The sequence below is a fragment of the Bos taurus genome, chromosome 29 (assembly GCF_002263795.3).
Source record: "Bos taurus isolate L1 Dominette 01449 registration number 42190680 breed Hereford chromosome 29, ARS-UCD2.0, whole genome shotgun sequence".
Lineage (NCBI taxonomy): Eukaryota > Metazoa > Chordata > Mammalia > Artiodactyla > Bovidae > Bos > Bos taurus.
Window position 1 is genome coordinate 27,373,718 of NC_037356.1, and position 23,406 is coordinate 27,397,123.

Below are 23,406 nucleotides of genomic sequence, written 5' to 3' on the forward strand. Positions count from 1 at the left end.
GGGCTCAAAACATATCAGTCAGGAAGTTTCCTCTAAGAGATTAAAGCTCTCACTCTTTTATGTTTATGACTTTTACTTTGGACAAGGGAAGTACTTTAATTCTCATAGACTATTTTCTGGATTACAAACAGAATTTCTTGGTTCTGACCATATTGAAGTCTAATGTGTATTTAGAAGCCAGCGCCTAGTTGCTACAGTCACTGCTTGGAGTTCTACTGATGAGGGAAGACCTCAAGTGAATGAGGAAATGTTGAGATGAGAGTAGAATGATAGTGTCCTAATCCAACTCTCTTCCCTCTTGGTTTTTTCAGCTTTGTATGTTTGCATATGGTAGCACTGGCCTTTCCTCTGTAAGCTGTTTGTGATGTCCTTTGCTATATTAGCTTATAAAAGCTCCATATCATGACAAAGGTGAAGACAGATTCTATGGGACTAGGTTGGGATAGTGTCAGGCATCCACAGTGTTTGTACTCTTTAGTGCTGAACTTTCCGCGTGGCTCAGTGCTAAGAATCCATCTTCTAATGCAGGAGATGCAGGCTCAATCCCTGGGTCAGGAAGATCCCAGAGATGGAAATGGCAACCCCACTCTAGTATTCTTGCCTGGACATTCCCATGGACATGGAACCAGTCCATGTGAGTCACGAAAGGGTCGGACATGACTTAGAAACTCAACAACAGACAAAAATACTCTTTTGTAGGATGAGACACAGTGGGAAGAGCTGAGTTGTTCTCTAATTGAACAATTTCATCCTGTATCCATAGATTTCCCTTAGAGAAGAATGGCTCCTGGAAATGTCTCTTTTGTGACCGAATCAATCTGTTTGGGATTAACAGACTGACTGATCTCCAACTCCCTCTGTTCTTCCTGTTCCTAGGAATGTACATGTTCACTTGCTGGGAAATTTGGACTGTAATGCTAATTGCACTGAATTCACACCTACACACCCCATGGACTTTTTCCTCTTTAACTTGTCCTTTCATAACCTCTGTTATTCTTATGTATTTACACCCAAAATGCTAATTAACTTCTTATCAAAGATGAATATTATTTCTTATATGGGATGCAAAGACTCAGCTCTACTTTTTCCATTTTTTTCATCATTACTGAATGCTATCTGCTGACATCAATGGCCTACTACTGTTATGTGTCATCTGTAAACCACTCTTGTTAAATGTTGTCATGTCCCTAAAGTGTGTTCACCCTTATGCTATTTCCTACTTGATGGCACTTTTCTGGTGGTCATGGTCACACTGAATGCATACTGAGGACTGACCTTCTGTGATGCAACAACATCAACCATTATTTGTGTATGCTTTCATCTGCTCAAGCTCTCCTGCACAGTAGCCACATCAGTGAGCTGGTAGTTTTCATTGTGGGTGGCATCAACATCAATGTGCCCAGTTTCACCATCTTTGTCTCTTATGGTCTCATCCTCACCAACATCTTCCACATCAGCTCCATAGACAGCAGGTCCAAAATCTTCAGTACCTGCTATCCCACATCTTTGCTGTTTTCTCTCTTTTTGATCATGTACATTTATGTGTCTCAAACCTTCATCTGGTGCGGTCTATGGATGAAATAAATCTCTCTGTCTTTACACCAATGTTGTTGCCATGATGAACCCTTTAATCTACAGCTTGAGAAATAAAGATGTGAAAGCTGCACTGAGAAATCTCTGAGTAGGAGAGAATTTTTGAATTGATAGAATATCTCTCTGTGCAGTTGGTCACAGGGCAGAAAGGTTCTGTATTAATAATTTTGTTGACATCTTTTTGTTTCTTTTTAACCAGGTAGAAGGAAATCTGAGTCATCTCTCAATTTATTTCCACTCTGTGTAGAGCCATACTTTCTCTTTTACCTAACCATTCTGATTTCTCACCGTCTCTCATTTATTAACACTTATTAGAAAAAAGTATTACCTCTTGCTTTTTTTTTTTTCTCTGTTTGAACATATTTCCCCTCTGGAAATATAAAAGTGCTCTATAGATGATGAAACATGGAACATTAGGGTGACCTAGTGTCACTGAGGATGTCTTATTTTGCCACTTGCCATTGGAAGGATGAATCAGACAATTTTTCTCTTCCTGTCTTTTCAATCTTCCTTGAGCAAGAATGCATCTCCTTAAATGCCTGAGATGGAAGGTTCCATAATGACTGCTAAGTATAAACCACTTTACTTCTCTAAACATTACACATTATATTTTCCTGGAAAATTTTTTTCTTAGTTTGCACATCCAGTCCTGCACATAACATGTTGTTAAAATGTATGACCTGGATGTGAGAGCTAAGTTCGAGTAGTACTTTGCTTCTACTTTGTGTCATTGTTTTTTTTTTTTTTGACTTTAAGATAAGAACTTTAATAAGATACAAAGAAAGTCATTACATGATGATAAAGGGCTCAGTTCAATAAGGTGATATAACATTTATAAATTATGCTGACTCTTCGGCCTTATGGCCTATAGCCTGCCAGCTCTTCTGTCCGTGGGATTCTCCAGGCAAGATTATTTGGAGTGGTTGCCATGTGCTCCTCCAGGGTATATTTCTTTTTTTTTTTTTTTCTTATTTCATTGTCATTGTTTTTTTTCAGTAAACATGGAAAGAGAGAAAATACTCTAATTTGAAAGTTGACTTTCAAACTTTGTCTTTGGGTGGTGCATGACTTTTTCTCAAGGTGAATATCAGAAAAAGTTTATGGCAGTATCAAAAAGTTTTTGGATACGTCTCCTCAGCCTAAGAAATAAAAGTAAAATTAAGCAGAAGAGACTGCATGAAATTGAAAAGATATTGTAGAGCACAAGAAACTTAGCAAAATAAAAACTCAGTCTACTGAATAGGAGAAGATATTAGAAAACATTATGTCTGAAAACAGGCTAATAGTATTCAAAATATAAAAATAACCTGTATTACTCAGCATCTAGAAAACAAATAACCAATTAAAAATGGGCAGAGGAGTATTTTTTCAAAGACATATGGATGACTACCAGACCCATGAAACGATGTTCAGCTTCACTTATCTTCAGAGAAATGCAAATCAAATCCAAGAGATACGTCATTACTGTTAGGAATAGCAAACAAAAGGCAATAAGCAAAAACTGTTGGTAAACATGTACAGAAAGGAACTCTAGTGCACTGTTGGTGGCATGTAAACAATGGAAAACAGTATGAAGGTTCCTCAAAAATTAAAAATAGATATACCATACAGTCCAGCCACTCCACTCCTGAGCATATTACCTAAAGGAAACAACATCACCAATCCAAAAATATATACAACCCTGAAGTTCATTGAAGCATTATTGGCCAAGATATGTATGCCTAAAGGCTCAGTGATTAATGGACGATTGGATAAAGGAGACGTGGTATATATTTATACAATGGAATACTTTCTCATACATAAAAAAGAATGAAATCTTGCTATTTGAGAGAACATAAATGAATTTGAGAATATTAAGTGAAATAAGTCAGATAGACAAATACTGTATGATTTCACTATATTTGGAATCTACAAAAGAGTAAAAATAAAACAACGTAGGCAAGCAGAAACTGTTACAGATACAGAGAATAAACAGATTGTTGTCAGAAGGAAGGAAGAGAGGGCAGGAGAGAAGTTGGTGAGAGACTTTAAGAGATATAATCTTCCAGTTGCAAAATAAACAAGTGATAGGCATGAACAGTGTGGGGAATATAGTTGATTATTATGTAGTACTTTGAACGTGAAAGTTTGTAACAAGCCATATTGATGTTAATTTCAAAGTGATCAGTTCAGTTCAGTTCAGTCGCTCAGTCTGTCCCACTCTTGCAACCCATGAATTGCAGCACACCAGGCCTCCTGTCCATCACCACTCGAGTTCACTCAAGACTCACATCCACCAGTCAGTGATGCCATCCAGCCATCTCATCCTCTGTCGTCCCCTTCTCCTCCTGCCCCCAATCCCTCCACATCAGAGTCTTTTCCAATGAGTCAACTCTTCGCATGAGGTGGCCAAGTACTGGAGTTTCACTTTAGCATCATTCCTTCCAAAGAAATCCCAGGGTGATCTCCTTCAGAATGGACTGGTTGGATCTCCTTGCAGTCCAAGGGACTCTCAAGAGTCTTCTCCAACACCACAGTTCAAAGCATCAATTCTTTGGTGCTCAGCCTTCTTCACAGTCCAACTCTCACATCCATACATGACACAGGAAAACCATAGCCTTGACTAGACGACATTTATGGCAAAGTAATGTCTCTGCTTTTGAATATGCTATCTAGGTTGGTTGTAACTTTCCTTCCAAGGAGTAAGCGTTTTTAATTTCATGGCTGCAGTCACCATCTGCAGTGATTTTGGAGCCCAAAAAAAATAAAGTCTAACACTGTTTCCACTGTTTCCCTATCTATTTCCCATAAAGTGATGGGACCAGATGCCATGATCTTCATTTTTCTGAATGTTGAGCTTTAAGCCAACTTTTTCACTCTCTATTTCACTTTCATCAAGAGGCTTTTGAGTTCCTCTTCACTTTCTGCCATAAGGGTGGTGTCCTCTGCATATCTGAGTGATTGATATTTCTCCCAGCAATCTTGATTCCAGCTGTGTGTTTCTTCCAGCCAGCGTTTGCCTCGTTGATGATACCTTCATAGTAGTTATAATCCAAGCAGTGTGTGACAATACACAGCCTGGAGTTTCGCTTGAGCTCCTCAACATCCTTTATCTATTTGGAAGCTCAGTCTGGTGTATCTCGAGTGTCCAGATTTGCTAACTTGTTGCTATGCCCTCAGACCTGTCATACGAAAATTAAAAAGATGCTTTCTATCTCACATTTGGAAAGGGGCGAGAAATACAGAATTGTTATGACCTGAGATCCTAAGTTCTCCAAGCTACTCTATTTCATAGAAGACGAAAGAGACTTATTTCACCTCTATGCTTTACAATAAAGGGTTCGTGTTCTAGATTCAAGCAGGCTATGTCATTGTTCCTCAATGAATGGTGGTTCGTTTGTGACATGTGAGCAATAAGTGAGTGAGGCAAAAAATCTATGTGCTATCTAGTGATAGAACACCGTTCAGTCAGTCTCATGGAGTGTCCACTCAAAGATTACTCGGTAGTCGACTAATCTGTGAACCTTGAGTACGGTGCTTAGACGAAAGGATGCTCTAGAGGTCCCTTGGACTTTCATGGAGATCCTAACCTAGTGTTACATTCTAACAAGGAGACCACAGTGCTGCGCGCGAGTGGTGCCATTCTTCACCTGAGTCGCACTTGATTCGACTCGACGCTGAACTATCTCCCTGAAAGTGTACGTTTGGTACCACTCCATAGAGAGACAGACGTGACTGCTTCATTTTGAAAGACTTCTTGATACGGGAGGGATTTGTGGGGTGGCGAGGACAAAGGGGATATACGAAGGGATGAAATGGCGGGTGATGCATTCGAGTCGCGGTGCAATTCGACATGGGCCATGAAATTGGGAGTTGTCATGACTACCGGGAGTGATAAGGTTGAATATTGGATCATTCTTGCCCAGGCCATGGTCTGTGACTTGCCAAACTCTTTGTGGTTCATCATCATGACGATTCGAGACCCGCGAAGCTGTTTCTCATCGTAGAGCTGATCTGCTCACTGGAACTCATATCTGTTTCATATACATTAAATAGAAGACGTCAGTGTTTCCCAGAACAAAAACACTGGAAATGATTAAAGAAAGAATGAAACCCAGAAGATTATATGCTCATCTCTGCCTTCACTAGTTATTAGTAAGTAAGGCATACATCGTGTATCACACACTTGTGCGAGAACAACTCGAGGAAAGAGAAGATCTTACTCTCCAAAAAATAGTCTTGTTGTATTACAACACACTGATAACAAAAGTGAGGAAGGGGGTTTTCTTTTTTTCAGATATAGATATTTTTTTCTTTCTTGTTTTTTTTATTTTATTTCCCTGAACCAATAACACAAAGAGACACACCGGTTTGAGATTAGGAAAAAACATAAACATTGTCAATTAAGTTATATTTTAACACAGAACAAAAGTCGCCTCCGTGTGACTATAAGCACGAGAGATGATGTTTCCTATATAATCTGGTCTTCCTACTCCAGAGATTGTCTCCCAGCGCTTAGCAGGGTTTGTCACATCAAGATCTCGACAAGTTAAGTTTATCGACATGATATCATCATCAACCACTTTGTACCACGTGTGGGATGGAAAAAGATAGTACGGCAACAAATAGTTCCTCCATGTAACAGGGTATTGTAGGCCCAGGCAATAAAAAGGCATATGAAGGAAGCGAATGACAAACTAGAATGTAGTTTGCTTGGACTGGCGAAGACCATAGCTACGTATAAGGACCCAAAGAAGTGGAATGCTTTGGTACGGATTAGAACCTCCGAGGATCCGCCCTGTATCGGTGGGATAGCAGTGACGTGAGAACTGGTTGGAATGCTGCGTTGGAGATGCGATCTAGAAACTGTCATTCACTCTTTACAAGGGAGAGGAGAAGGAAATGGCAAGCGGGAAACCACCACCAGGTAATGAAAGAGTCCCAGCATTCCGTGTGAGAAGAGAGGCCGAATAGCCCGCACAGGTAGGAGCACTACAACAAGGATAACAGTGGGTTCATATCAACAGAGTGCAGAGTGCCTGGCCATTGGCGTCTGTGGAGCCCCAACCTCAGATCCCTCTCCAATAGAGGAACACAATGAAAGACATAGAGGGATACACGCACTGAAGGACAAAACTAGCGTGTGCAGCCAAAAGGGGGTGGCGAGGCAGAAGGCACATAGCGTTTTCAGGCTCTGAGCTCGCTGAGATTGTGTAGCAGAATAGTCGCCTGGTTAAAGATGCAACAAACATGCCCCATCCCAGGTACTAAATATGAGAAGGATTGGTACATAGCCCACAGTAAGAAAGAATTGCTCTCTTATTAAGTATAACCAGGGTTGGGAGATAACTAACATGAGAAGCCAAAAAAGATCCTGGTGATGGACCAGCGGACAAGGCATGAAGGAGTTTATACCAAGGACTGTTTGTCCGCGTGGGGTAGGTGTGTCAATGGTGTAAGCCCAATAGAATATCAATCCAAAATTCCCCAACAGTAATGATGCTGAACCAAACCAAGGAGCAAAAAAACCTTAAAGTGCAAGTCAGCCGAAATCGAGTTCGTTTTCTCTTAAAGTTCGCTCACAGTATTGAAAGAATATGCCTCCCTTATCTGCCACCCAAACGATGTTCAATTGTCCTATACGACAGCCCCAGGTCCGACTAGCTCTGAGCTATGGTGTTACATTTTGAGAGTTTTGACACCACTTCAGTTTCTGCCATACTTTTCTCCCACCCGTTAAATTGTATACACTGGCCATGCTGAGCGTAGACCACATCACTTGGATCTTACGTGAGTTTACCTCTACCATTATATCTCTGATACTCAGAGTGAATGGTCTTTTCATCATTGTATGACAGAGCTTTTTATTAACTTCAATATAGTCTCACATACTGACATCACAAACTCTATAGTGGGAGACAATATAGGCATATGTTCTGGAAACCAAGGGAGAAAACAGTGACAGGACTGGATTGTATTACTCTTCAACCTTCCTATCACCTGAACTCTTCCCCTCACGAATCAGAGCAGTGTCCCCAGCACTAGCTTCTAATGCAGATATTTGACTGTAGGAACCAGAAATTTCTAATTACAAAATGAGCACAGAAATCCTCACTTCAAGTATCCCCTCCAGACGTAAAAGCTACAAGGGTGAAGACTTGGAGATTCACCTGATCGTTAGAGAGGCGCATTGATATACTGCGTTGAGCCCCTGGATGGACTCTATCGCTGACACCCGGAGATGTTGCCAGCCACGGAGCTCAGTACACAAATGAAAGGAAAACATAAGTCCCTGACTCAAGCAACAAATAAGATTCGATGCAACCTCTACAAATCACCCATGTGCGGTCTCTTCCAATCCACCGAAACAAAACTCATGGTCTAATGCGAAAATACTTATTATATCTAAGTTACTTCCTGATTATAACTAACTTGCACACCTAACTATAAACTTAAATAATTAAAGTTCTGTGGCACTTCCTCCTGTCCATCAAAATAATAAACCTGACATATCACTATCTTATATAAACTAGAAGAACCCAATGTGTAAGACTAGGAATACCGTGTATCAATCCAAAACCGTCTCTCCAGGCGTCCCAGTCCATCTTTAAATTTCTTGAAGGAGATATCTTGAAAAGCAATAAAACCTAGCTATCACCTCTTCTCGCCACTGCTATCCCTCATAGTAAGATATCATCTTCCCTTAGATTTACTGATCCGCAAACCTACACTAACCACACCCTTATGCCCACCTCGAAGAAAAAACTAGCACCACTCTTATGCATCTCTCCACTACAACGTATAATCGTCTCCACTCCACTCTATCTTCATTTCTCTGATATAACATAGCGGCCAAACACCTCATCCTCAAACATCCTCCCATAACATCCAAAAACATACCACCACCGAAGAAACCGCCACCAAAAACACAAAGTGGAGCGGACAAACGAAAAGTATGCCCCACCATGATTCCCTACTTTCTCACTCTGCAATCAGACTACCACTTTTCATCGACCTAGTCTCTTCCATACCATTCTACCACTACCGAGCAATTCATTCTCTTACTCAAAAAAACACGCCTCCTTAGATAGGCACCCATCCCACTTCTTCTGATCTTCTCAGTTATATTGCTATTTCTATCTATCGTCCCGACCAAAAAAAGGCAAACTGATACTTGGCTCACCCCTAGTCCTCCCATGAACCTCAACTCCCCCTAAAAAACTATCACCCAACTAATACAAAGTAAAAAGCAAGTCAAGAGCACAGAGAATAGCAAAAAACACAACCACAAACACAGCAACCCACCAGAACACCACCAACGCTCCCTAAATGAATCCTAAATTTCGAAAAACACAAAATCTCCTCAACGTTCCAATAATCCAACTATTACTCAATCAAGAAAGGACAACCTCCTATTCAGACCTCATAAATCTCCCATGAATCCTCTCTATTAACACTTCACCACATTAACCGCCCCACTTCTGAAACCATCAATCACTAACCATAACGGGCGACACTTGTCGCACCATCGTGTACCAGCGCTCATAACCATACCATGAATAGGGATACTACAAAAGAACTTTACTACAGACAATCGGTACGACCCAAGACCTCCCATCTCTCATACGGCCTATTGAGCAAAGACACTCCAAAACCCAATGCGCACAGAAGTTCACAATCTGTTTTACAACCTTTCACACAGAAACCAAGAGTAAGAAAAAAAACCCCACCAATTCCTGAATACATCAAGCCCCACTCTTGCCCATACAATTATAATTTACACATTCAGTAAACAAACAACGAAGAAACTATCTAAATTAGAAAGAACACAAACAATCGTAACCTGAGCAACATAAAACTGTGCAACTGATTACAAAACAAAACCCAAGATAATTAATGTGGAAAGGAAGAAAAGAAAGTGAAAACTAAGAAAATACAAAACAAACCTGACCGATAAACTAACATACCGATCCAACTAGGAGATATTAACTATAAGTGAAAGAAGATAAAAAAAAAAAGAAAACTGATAACTTACGAGATAACTAGAATCAAGTTTACAAAAAGGAAAAAAAATAAAACATCCCAGAAACAGTGAAGAAATCAGGAAGAAATTTCGAGAAAGGTGCCTGGTAAAATGAGTATAATAAACTGTTAAAATGATATAAATAATAGAGCGAATCTGAAATATGCCTGCTTGATCAGTGACTCATCCAGACTTCTAAATGTGACCATTAGAGCTTGAATAAGGAGAACCTGCCAGGCTACACAAATCAAATAGAACAATGGCGGATTTTCACAAGGGCAGAAAAGAAATATTGGTGTGAGTGCGCAATCCCTCTCCAGTGTTCTCCGAAATGCCAGGCAGACTCATTAATACCAACCTGAGAGCTAATGAGGCACACATTCACACAACAGACAGAACGAGTGAAAAATAAGAAGTGTACATATTCAATCTATATTTAAACAATTTGAAGAGATAAAAGAATAAAAGAAAACATTGAAAAGTAAAAAGGAAATCATCGTATGACCAACACACCTAACATTTAAAAAAATGAGACATCACAACGATAGGGAATGAAGACCAACCTGCTCCCCATCCAAGTAGAACTTATCCTTCAGATAATGATGCACAATAGAAATAAATGAAGGAGAACAGGAAATTAACTAACGCTCCGGTAATCCACCTAGAGAATATTATAACCCAAAAATCCCCCATATTAAGAAGTACAAGAGTCAGAAATATGGTAAACGAAGATGTCATCCCTAAAGCCAACTTACAAGAACACCAGAATCAGAATAACCACCTGATGATATAGCAATAATTAACCTATAACTTTTATACTATTGTAATATTAATCCAATACAAAATGATCTTCACTTACCCACTGGACAGAATTGTTGAGAAGCAAACCATACTAGTCATAAGTTGTAAACCAGTGGAACCTTGTACAATCAATTAACACCTCATATAAATAAAATACTTCTGGTGTCCTGAAAATCAAGTTAGCAATGCAGTGAAAGAAAAAAAAAAAGGTAACATAACAATCAATTGCTTTATTTTCCTCTGCCTCTTGAGGGGACTGAAAATAACCAGAAATTATGGTAGTTCATAAAGTTTTGTGGGCATACGTCAATGCTGTCTCATCTTAGAGTCAAAGGAATCAAGCCTCAAGAACCTGACATTACATTTCCAGGACCAACAGGGTGAGGACTAATGACAAGGGAGCCAGCCCCGAGGTTTTCTGCCCTAAGGAGGGTGGGTTTCTGAATTCATCTTCCATGCCGAATTCCATTTACAATACTTATTGCTTGTTCTGAGATGAAAATCCAGGGTCCATTCTTTCTCATTTTGTGTAGTTCTGGGAGTCAAGTGAAACTAATGGATGAATCTGTCAGAGAGGGATCGGAGACTGTTCAGAGACAGGAGGGGGTCTCAAAGGACATATCAGTCAGGAAGTTTCCTCTAAGTAGGTATAACTCTCACTCTTCTAACTTTATGGCTTTTTAACTCTGTGACAAGTGGAGTAAACAACTCTTATTAGATTCTGGTCCCTCATCTTGGATTAGAAAGCATATTTTTTGGTTTAGACCATGTCACAGATAATCTGCATTAGAAGCCAGGTCCCAGGTTGCTAGGATCACTGCCTCCAGTTATAGTGGTGAGGGAAGAGTTGAAGAAAATAAGGAAATGTTGAAATGAGAGGGGAACAATTGTATCCTAATCCGTCCATCTTCCCCTTGGATTATCCAGCAGGTATGCTTGCATATGGCAGGACTGGCCTTCCCTCTGTAGACTGTTTGTGATGTACTTTGCTATATTTAGCTTATAACACCTCTAATGAAGGTCAAGTCCACACCACTCTGTATTGTAATAATGGTAAAGTCAGATTCTATGGGACCAGGTTGGGATAGTGTCAGGCATTCCCAGTGTGTATACTCTTTTGTGCTGGGCTTCCCTGGTGGCTCAGTGGTACAGAACCCTCCTGCTGATGCAAGAGATGTGGTTCGATCCCTGGGTTGTGAAGAACCTCTGGTAAAGGAAATGGCAATTCACTCTAGTATTCTTGCCTGGGAAATTCCATGGGCATGGGAACCTTGAGGGCTACAATCCATGGGGTCACAAAAGAGTTGGACTCAACTTAGTGACTAAACAAGAAAAAAACTGAGCTCTTTTGTAGGATGAGACACTATGGAAGAGCTGGGTTGTTCTCTAATAGAACCCTTTTGTCCCTGCATCCACAGATTCCCTCAGAGAAGAATGGCCCCTGGAAATGACTCTTTTGTGACCGAATTCATTCTGTTGGGATTAACAGACCGACCTGATCTCCAACCCCCTCTGTTCTTACTGTTCCTAGGAATGTATATGATCACTATTTTGGGAAATTTGGGATTGATAATCCTAATCTCACTGAATTCAAATCTGCACACCCCCATGTACTTTTTCCTCTTTAACTTGTCCTTCATAGATCTCTGTTATTCTTCTGTGTTTACACCCAGAATGATGATTAACTTCACATCAAGAAGAATATTAATTTCTTACATGGGGTGCATGACCCAGCTCTACTTCTTCTGTTTTTTTTGTCATTTCTGAATGCTATGTGCTGACATCAATGGCCTATGACCGCTATGTGGCCATCTGTAACCCACTTTTGTATAATGTGGCCATGTCCCCTAAAGTGTGTTCCAGCCTTGTGCTTAGCTCCTACTTGATGGCATTTTCTGGTGGCCATGGCTCACACTGGATGCATGCTGAGACTGACCTTCTGTGATGCTAACACCATCAACCATTATTTCTGTGATGTCCACCCTTTGCTTCCAGCTCTCTGCACAGTACCTATGTCAATGAGCTTGTAGTTTTCAATTGTGGTGGGCATCAACATCATTGTGCCAGTTTCACTATCTTGGCTCTTATTGTCTCATCCTCACCACATTCCTTCAATCCACTACACTACAGATACAAGGCCTAGAGGGTACCTCAACATGATAAGGGACATATACAACAAACCTATGCAACCCACTCCAGTATTCTTGCCTGGAAAATTCCATGGGCAGAGGAGTCTAGAGGGCTACAGTCTATGAGTCAACAAAGAGTAGGACACAACTGAAAGACTGTGCACAGAGTCATTTAAAGTATTTAGAGTAAATCATTTCCCCATATTCTCTCAAAAAGGAAAGTAATCCAACATTCTATTTGAGAAAGTCATTAACTTGAATTAGTCATCAAATATCTTTCAAATTATCATTTCTTAAAAGCATTTGAGTATTTTATACCTTAAAATCCCTGAGGAAGTAGCCAATAAAAGCAGAAATGATAAAGTTTTGCCCAGGTCACATACAGTGTTGGAGGTTGATGAGTTTAATTTTTAAATTATCAAATAACTTTTCATTCTATCCATGGAAATCCTGTGATCTTCTTCATATTTCTAGTCTCCAGAAAAAAAAGAAGGGAATCATAAAAATGACTTTTATTTCAAAATTTATTTCCTAGATTCCTATCCCTAATTTGAGTTTAATCACTAATAGTTATTTTCTCAGGGGGAAAAAAAAAATGTCCTATAACTTTTTCCTCACAGGTAGTCACAACTTTCTACCTTCATCTCAAAAGACACTACTATTGTATGGTCACTGTGTATCATAAGTTTATGAAAGCTTTATGGACTAAATATTATATATTAGATGGAATATAGACGAATTTCCATATTTTAGATGCACAAGTTTCCACTATTTTTAGATTCGTCAGCTCTCATATAGTGCCCTCTCATACTCACGAGGGCAAAACTCCTTCCAAACTCAAAGATCCCTACGGGTGAGGGCCTCTAAGGTCCTCACAGATGCCTTTGCTTAGCTACTTGTAGCTACTTGCGCCTATAATCGCATCAGTTTCTCTGTTCTTTAGCGTTCTTTCCTGATCTCATTCTGCTGATAACCCTGTCAATCCTTCGATCTTCTGCTGGTTTCTATGGATGAGGAAAAAATCTCTTCTGTATTTTACACCAATGTGGTTGCTATGATGAACCCCTTAATCTATAGTTTGAGAAATAAAGATGTTTGAAAACTGCTCTGAGAAAACCCTGAGTAGGAGATAATTTTGAAATAGAGTATCTCTCTCTGTGAGTTGGTCAAGGGCAGAAAGTTTCTGTGTTAATCATAGTAACTTTTGTTGACTATCTTATTTCTTTTCACCATGTGAAGGATAGCTGAGTCATCTCAATTTATTTCCACTTTTAGAATTATTCTCTCGTTTCTTACCATTAGCACAATTTCCTTTCCTCATTCTCCCATTTATTAATAGTCTTCACAAAAATTTATTAAATCTGTTTTTTCTATCAGTTTTGAACTTTTCCCTGTTGAAATCGAAGACTTGTCCACTTGATGATTAAATCGGGGAACATTAGTTTGACGTTGTATCTTTACAATTGTCTTATCTGACATTTGCCATTGGAAACATGAATCAGTCAATGCTTTCTCCTCTTTTCCTTCCAGTCTTCCTTGAGCAAGAATATATTTCATTTAATCTCTGAGATATAAAGTTACATAATGGCTAAGTATAAAAAATTTTGTTTTTGTTAACAATGCACATTTTGCTTTTTTGACAAAGAATTTTCTTACTTTTACACAGCCATTCCTGCACATAACAGATTATTAACATACACTACTGGGTGGGAAAGTATAACTCGGAGTAGTAATTGTTTTATTTGCAGATGTATATTTCTTAATGAAGACATCTAGACTAAATTCAGTTTTATGTTTTAAAGTCTACTAATATCAGTATACTTTGCTTCTGCTTTATCTCATTATTTTTGTTTAATTAAACATGGCACACAGGAAAATATTTTAATTTGAAATTTGACTATGCTTTGTCCCTGGGTCACATGAATTTTTCTCAGGATGGGTATTTTTTTTTCAGATTTTTTGTTTCTTTGTTTGCTTATGAAAATAATTTTGTCCATGTTGTTGGGAAATAGGAAGGCTTATGGACCTGAATACTGGGGAAATTACTGGCTTAAGTAAGGACATTATTTTTTCCAAAAAATTAAGAAAAAAAAAAGGAATACTTTCAAGTGTTTGTAATTCAAGGAACAGGGTTCGGTAGATTGAAGAGTTAAGAATCCTGTCATGAGGCCAAGGTCAACAAGCCACACTGCCAATAAATAAGAGGTCTTTGTGGGGATTTCTCATGAGGCTTAGGAACTGCATTTAAATATGGATTTTTTACCTATTCCATCTAATATATTAAATATTTAGTCCATAAAGCTTTCATAAACTTATGATACACAGTGACCATACAATAGTAGTGTCTTTTGAGATGAAGGTAGAAAAGTTGTGACTACCTGTGAGGAAAAAGTTATAGGACATTTTTTTTTCCCCCTGAAGATAAAATAACTATTAGTGATTAAAACTCAAATTAGGGATAAGGAATCTAGGAAATAAAATTTTGAAAATAAAAGTCATTTTTATGATTCCCTTCTTTTTTTTCTGGAAGACCTAGAAATATGAAGAAGATCACAGGATTTCTATGGATAGTATGAAAAGTTATTTGATAATTTAAAAATTAAACTCATCAACCTCCAACACTGTATGTGACCTGGGCAAAACTTTATCATTTCTGCTTTTATTGGCTACTTCCTCATGGATTTTAAGGTATAAAATACTCAAAATGCTTTTAGAAAATGATAATTTGAAAGGAATATTTGATGACTAATTCAAGTTATGACTTTTCTCAAATAGAATGTTGGATTACTTTCCTTTTGAGAAAATATGGGGAAATGGTTACTCTAAAATACTTAAATGACTCTGTGCACAGTCTTTCAGTTGTGTCCTACTCTTTGTGACCCCATAGACTGTAGCCCTCTAGACTCCTCTGCCCATGGAATTTTCCAGCCAAGAATACTGGAGTGGGTTGCATAGGTTTGTTGTATATGTCCCTTATCATGTTGAGGTACCCTCTAGGCCTTGTATCTGTAGTGTAGTAGTTATCATGTTTGCCTCACATGTCAAAGATCCCTGGTTTGAAACAGGGCAGAAACAGACTTTCAGAAGCCTAAGGGTCTCTGCTACACCCTAATTTCTATGGCTCAGTGATAAAGAATCTGCCTGCAAAGAAGGAGACCCAGGTTCGATCCCTGGGTTGGGAAGATCCCCTGGAGAAGGAAATGGCAACTGACTCCAGTATTCTTGCCTGGAGAATCCCATGGACTGAGGAGCCTGGCAGGCTACAGTTCATAGTGGCACAAAGAGTTGGACAAAATTGAAGGGACTTAGCACACATGCACATGTACCCTCTATGACTTTCTGGAGAGTTTTTATCATAAACTGGTGCTGAATTTTGTCAAAAATTTATTGTACATCTATTGAGATGATCATATTGCTTTTATTCTTTGATTGGTTGGTGTGGTATATCACATTGATTGATTTGCAGAATTTGAAAAATCCTTGCATCCCTGGGATGAATTCCAATTGATCATGGTGTGTGATCTTTTAAAAGTATTGTTGGATTCAGATTGGTAGAATTTTGTTGAGGAGTTTTGCATCTATTTTCATCAATGCTATTGGCCTATAATTTTCTTTTTTGTGCTATCTTTGTCTGGCTTTCGTTTCAGGTCTTAGTGGCCTCATAGAATGAGTTTGAAAGTTTTCCTTCCTCTGCAATTTTTGGGAACAGTTTCAGGAGCATATGTATTAATTCTTCTGTAAATGTTTGGTAGAATTCCCTTGAAACCATCAGGTCCTGGGCTTTTGTTTGTTGGGAGTATTTTAATCACAGTTTCAATTTTAGTGCTTGTGATTGGTCTTCTCATATCTTCTATTTCTTCCTGGCTCAGTCTTGGGAGACTGCTTTTCTAAGAATTTGTCCATTTCTTCCTGGTTGTCCATTCTATTGGCATACAGTTGCTCATCATAGTCTCTTATGATTCTTCGTATCTCTGTGCAGTCATTTGTACTTTTTACTTTTCATTTTTAACTTTATTGATTTGAGTCCCCTCCCTTTTTAATTTGAGTTTTGCTAAAGGTTTATCAATTTTGTTTATCTTTTCAAAGAACCATATTTTCATTTCATTGATCTTTGCAACTGCTTTCTTTGTCTACTGCATTTATTTCTGCTCTTATCTTTAGGATTTCTTTACTTCCACTAACGTTAGGTTGAGTATTACCTCACACCTGCCAGAATGGCTATCATCAAAAAAATCCACAAAGAATAAATGCTGGGGAAGATGTGGAGAGAAGGGAATCCTTCTACACTGCTGGTGGGAATGTATGGCAGTTCTTTAAAAAAAAAAAAAATAGAACTACCATATGACACTGCAATCCTACCCCTGGGTATATATTGGAGAAAAGCATCAACTGAACAGATAAACATGCACCCCAATGTTCATTGCATCACTATTTACAATAGCCAAGATGTGGAAGCAATCTAAATATCCGTTAATAGAGGGATGGATAAAGAAGTCATGGTGCATATATACAATGGAATACTACTCAGCCATTAAAAATGAATGAAATAATGTCATTCGCAGAAACATGGATGGATCTAGAGATTGTCATACTGAACGAAGTACATCAGACACAGAAGGGGAAATATCATATGAAATCCCTTATATTTGAAATCCAACAAGAAATAATGCAAATGAACTTACAGACCAGAAAGTGATTCACAGAGTTAGAGAATGAACTAATGGTTGCTGGGGGAAGGATGGGAGGAAGAGATAGGGAGTTTGGAATGGATTTGTGCACATTGCTATATTTGAAAATGGATAACCAACAAGGACCTCTGGTATACCACAGAAAACTCTACCTAATGCTATGTGACAGCTTGGATGGGAGAGGAGTTTGGGGAAGAATGGAAAAATGTATGTATATGGCTGAGTCTTTTCACTGTCAACTGAAACTATCACAATATTGTTAATGAGCTATACTCCAATAAAAATTAAAATTTTAAACAAAAAAAAACTGTTTTCCCTACTTACTAACATTCCTCTGAGGAACTCAAAGTCTTCTCAGAGTGACATAAGAGGAGGTGAAATTAGATTGCAAAATAATTACCAATTTGTTCTCCCATAGTATTATAAATTTTTCTGCAATTAAAATTTTAGGCATACATTTCAAGGATTTTAATCAGATTTTTAAAATTTTTCTTAAGAGCCCTCATTTGGGAAATTCATTAAAGCAATTTTTTTAATTAATTCAAATCTTATCCAAGTCAAAATTTCCCACCAATGGGAGCTGGTTGCTTAAAATATCTTGAAAACATTTAAAAATATTTCCAAAACATTTCCCAATGATAAAATCCTCATTCTCTGACAAAGACCTACTCAGAGACAAATAACATTCTTCCTTAATTCACAGGCCAGAATACTGCAGTGGGTAGACTTTCCCTTCTCCAAGGGATCTTCCCAACCCAGGGACTGAACCCAGGTCTCCCACACTGCAGGTGGATTCTTTACCATTCTGGCCTAGAGAATGCCATGGATTGTATAACCCATGGGGTTGCAAAGAGTCTGACACGACTGAATGACTTTCACTTTCACTTAATTCACAGGGAGAATTGTCAGAGATTGATTTTTCACAGTCTGATAGTTTTGATTCTGAAGACTATTGTTACTTTTAGGGCAGATGCTATTTGTAAGAAGGCTTTCTTTTCCCATTTAGGAAAAAAAAAAAAAGATCTTTAGACCCAGTGCTTTTTTCCTCATCTATCATTTATTATGTTGTTTGGAGAATTTATGATCTAACAAATCTCAGAGGCAAGATATTTTTCCTGTAAGTGTTGATCATTGATAGGATAGTTGATACCCTAAATAGAGTAAACTCGATTATTGCACTTCTCTTCAAATAATGCATGTACTGTTACACTGTGGGATTTGTTAAGACACATTTCTGCATCGTATTTTTCATTCTTTCATTTGTTCAGAAACTTCTGGCTATGGAATTGTTTGAGGAAATGCAAGGGCACTCAGATATGGCCACTTGGTTTTGAAGAGGACATGAAAACTGAGCCCTGATCACATGGATTGACAGGTCCTTTTTCTGCTTCATTATCTTTACTTAGGGCCTCAGAAGCACAGTCCACTTAGTCAGCTCTTAATACATCATAACTTCCACTGGGATCTTTACTGTGTATAATTATACTTTCTTTGCCATGGAGAGCCAGGACTGGTACAAGGATTTTCCTGAAGAGAGTCTAGTGTCTCTTATTTAATATTAATATCATAAGCATTTGTAAAGTTTCCTGGGGTATTTCTAACCTCTGTTTATATAATTAGTAATTTTTTCTATACATTGGATTCTTTTTCAAAACGCTATATCATGTATCATACCTTCTTACCTAATTTAGTTAAACTAGTAGATTTAAATATTATGCAATATATTTGAAAGCTTGTAAACAAGAGGTAGGGAGCTATGAAAAAAATTCAAAAAACCCAAAAATTTTAGATGGCATACTCTTAATATTTATTCATTAGAAATTCAGTGCCTATTTGTCTTTTCCATCTCTCTCTCTCAGGAGTTGTTATGAAAATAAATAAATCACTTAATTTTGGTAGCACAAGTCACTGTTTTGTGTGTGAGGAACTACTTTTTGAGCAAATTGAAGACATTCTTTTGAGAGTTTGATGCTTTTCTCTTAAAAAGAGAAGCCTCTTATATTGCAAAATGATTATCTTCCCCTTTCTTCCACTAAATGTAAGCAATGTGTGTATAAATATAGACATATAAATATTTATTTTTCACATACAAACACATATATATTTCTAAAATAGGTTGAACTTACCAAAGCAATTTCATTGTCTCAGAAAAGTAAACATTCTCTAATTTTCCTTAATATGGTTTTAAGAAGGTTACATTTTTTACAATAGTTAATTTGTGCAAAAGACTTCATAAATCAAATGGGTCTTTTCATGGCTTCTCATCAAAGATAACTCTGACTCAATTTCTTATTTAGTTTTAACCAATATGTAATCATAATTTTGAGAAGTATATTTTTATTACATTGCTTGAATTTTCAAGTGGGTAATGGAGAAACATCAGAGGTACTTGAACTAGAGAGAGATACAGCAATGATTTCAGACTTTGGTGTTTATGGCTAAATAAGACTGAGTATGTTCAAAAATGCTAAAATAATCATTGCTGCTAAGTCACTTCAGTCATGTCCAACTCTGTGCAACCCCATAGATGGCAGCCCACTAGGCTCCCCCCTCCCTGGGATTCTCCAGGCAAGAACACTGGAAAGGGGTTGCCATTTCCTTCTCCAATGCATGAAAGTGAAAAGTGAAAGTGAAGTCTCTCAGTCGTGCCCAACTCTTAGCGACCCCATGGACTGCAGCCTACCAGGCTCCTCCATCCATGGGATTTTCCAGGCAAGAGTACTGGAGTGGGGTGCCATTGCCTTCTCCGAAAATAATCATTAGAAGCCACTAAAGTTCAGTATTACAGTAGTTCAGTTTAAACATCCAAAGTCAGAAATTGTGTGGTGGCTAAGGAACACGGGTGGAGGTCATTGTGGTTGCAGATGTTGTGATTTGGTATAAGAGAAATGCTGAATATGTTCTGATGGCTCTTAGAGAAAAAAATAACATGATTTTCAGAAATATTTATTGATTTTCTTCTAGGTGCTCTGCATTGCCTTAGATCTGGGAGCCATATAGTAAACAAAGTAGAAGAAATATTCTTCTTTATAGAATTTAGTTTTTAGAGGAGCACAGATAATCAGGTGGCAAAAAGTTCTGATGAGTGCTATGGTGGAGAACCTAGTGAAATTTATAAGCGTGGATAATTACAGCTGTCATTTATTGACTATTTACCATATTCCAGGTACTTTCTTAACCACTTCACTTAAGCTTTTTCCATTAAATCAATACAGTATTTCAAACAGAAGCTGTTTCTACCATCACTATTTTACAGGATGGAACAGAAAGAGAAGTCACTTGCCCAAAGAATTACAGTTTCTAAGTAGGAAATTAAGGTTCACAACACTATCTCTAACTCCATAGTCCCTATTCTTTTCTGTGATGAGAAGAAATTGATAACCTCAGTTACTGAAATGTAACAGAAAATGACCCAGTGGGAGAATCAGGTAAAAATTTCAAGTAAGTTTTTAAAAGCATGAACTATAGAGGAATGTTGTTGTTGAGTTGCTAAGTCTTGTCTGACTCTGTGACACCATGGACTGTAAACCACCAGGCTCCTCTGTTCATGAGATTTCCAGGTAAGAATACTGGAAGAGGTTGCCATTTCCTTCTCCAGGAGATATTCCTGACCCAGGGATCAAACCTGTGTCTTTTGCATTGGCAGGCAGTTTCTTTCCCACTGAGCCACTGGGGAAACCCCATAGAAGGAGTATACAACATTGAAAATTATTTCAGAGATATTCTAGAGAGAGAAGAACTGAAATGAGTTGCTGCAACGCTTGAAAATTTTCAGATAAAGAAATAAGGAAACCTGGAAATAGGAGCCTTACACAGAATATGTCCACTGGGGAAATGGAAATAAGAAGGAATGAAATAATGTATTAGTTTTTCCTTAGAGGTGAAGGTAATGAGGAGATGAGAAGTTACTTCAGATCTACACTGAGGGATGTACAATACCTAAAATGAAAAGGAGTAAAGCAGTAAGCCCACAAGAAACAAAAGACAGGTCATGATCCAAGATATATAATTGCCTTATTCCCAAGTATACATAAAACCTACACACTGAGGAAAAGACTGAACAAGCTTCTAGCCTATTTTTAACCAAAGGCATCCCATCATTACACACATAAATCTTCTGTGTCTAATCAGGTAGCAAGTGTAATAATAAAAACATTTTTATTTCTCTGCTGCTCGAAAGGACTGAAAATAATTATCAGATATTATATTAGTTAAGAAAAATTTCCAAGGAATATGTCGATTTAAGTTAGGCTGTCTCCCTTAGAATCAAAGGAATTAAGCCTCAAGAATCTGAAAATGCATTTCCAGTATCAACTGGGTAGAGACCATTGATAAGAGAGCCAGCCCTGAAGTTTTCTGAACTAAGGGGAGTAAGTTTCTGAATTCAAATTACAACATATAATCCTTGCTTTGAGACAAAAATCCAGGGACCTAAATACGTTCATTCTTTCCCATTTTGTGTAGTTCTGAGACTCAAGTGAAGCTTGTGGGAAAATCTCTTCAGGGGATTGGTCAGAGAATATTCAGAGTCATTCAGGGGCTCAAAGAGTATATCAATCAGGAAGTCTCCTCTAAGTAGGTGGAACTCTCAGTCTTCTACCTTTGTAGCTTTTACTGTCTGGCAGGGGAAATAACTTAACCGCATGAGGATTCTGGTGCCTTCATTTTGTATTAGAAACAGTGTTCTTGGTTCCTACCAGTCAAGACTAATCTGCATTAGAAGCTAGTGCTGGGAACACTGCCTCTGATTTTCCTGGTGAGGGAAGAGTTCAGGTGAATGAGGAAACGTTGAGAGGAAAGTAATACAATCCAGTCCTGATCAACTGTTCTTCTCCCTTGGTTTTTCCAGCATCATCATTGCCTATTGTCTTCCCACTATAGGCTAAGTTTGTGATGTCTTTGCTATATTAGCTTATAAAAGCTCTGATAAAATGAAAGACCATTTCACTCTGTATCATGATAATGGTAAAGGTAAACTCCACGGGTCTAGGTAGGGTCTAAGCTCATGCATTGCCAGTGTATACACTCTGTTGTAGGATGAAATATTATGGCAAGAACTGAGGTGTTTTCTAATGTTACTCTTTTCTCCTGAGTCCACAGATTCCTTTAGAGAAGAATGGCTCCTATAAATGACTCTTTTGTGACTGAATTCATTCTGTTGAGATTAACAGACCAACCATATCTCCAACTCCCCTTGTTTTTCCTGTTTGTAGTAATGCAATGATCACTGTGATGGGGAATTTGGGATTGATAATTCTAATTGGGCTAAATTCACACCTACACACCCCCGAGTACTTTTTCCTCTTTAACTTGTCCTTCATAAATCTGTTATTCTTCTGTGTTTATACCCAAAATGCTGATTAACTTCACATCAAAGAAGAATATTATTTCTTACATGGGGTGCATGACTCAGCTTTATTTTTTCTGTGTTGTTGTTGTTTTCCTGAGATCTATGCACTGACATCAGTGGCCTATGACCGCTATGTGGCCATCTGCAACCCACTTTTGTATAATGCTGTTATGTCTCCTAAAGTGTGTTCTAGTCTTATACTTGGTTCCTACTTGGGGGCATTTTCTGGTGCCATGGCTCACACTGGATGCATGCTGAGACTGAACTTCTGTGATGCAAACACCATCAACCATCATTTTTGTGACATCCACTCTCTGTGCCGGCTCTCCTGCACAAGTCCCTACATCAAAGAGCTGGAACTTTTCACTGTGGTAGGTATTAACATCATCATACTCAATCTCACCATTTTGTCTCTTATGGCTCATCCTCACCAACATCCTCCTCACATGCTCCACAGAGGGCAGGTCCAAAGCCTTCAGTACCTGCAGTTCCCAAATCATTGCTCTTTCTCTGTTCTTTGGATCATGCATATTTATGTATCTCAAACCATCTTCTGCTGGGTCTATGAATGAGAGAAAGATCTCTTCTCTCTTTTACACCAGTGTGGTTGCCATGATGAATCCATTAATCTAAACTTGAGAAATAAAGATGTGAAAACTGCTCTGAAAAAACTCTGAGTAGGAGACAAATTTAATTAGAAACCATCTCTCTGTGCAATTAGTCACAGGGCAGGACTTTTCTGTGTTTAAAATAACTTTATTGACAATTTTCTTTTTTCCTTCTCACCGTGTTGAATAAAATTTGAATCTTCTCTTATTTTCAGTTTTTGGAGAGTAGGTCTTC

At 38.2% G+C, this 23,406-nt stretch overlaps 2 pseudogenes; both read left to right on the forward strand.

Annotated features, from left to right (window-relative positions):
• Window positions 1-11,759: 11,759 nt before the first annotated feature.
• LOC787625 (olfactory receptor 8B3) lies at window positions 11,760-12,426 on the forward strand (annotated as a pseudogene).
• On the forward strand, window positions 22,354-23,240 carry OR8B103P (olfactory receptor family 8 subfamily B member 103, pseudogene; annotated as a pseudogene).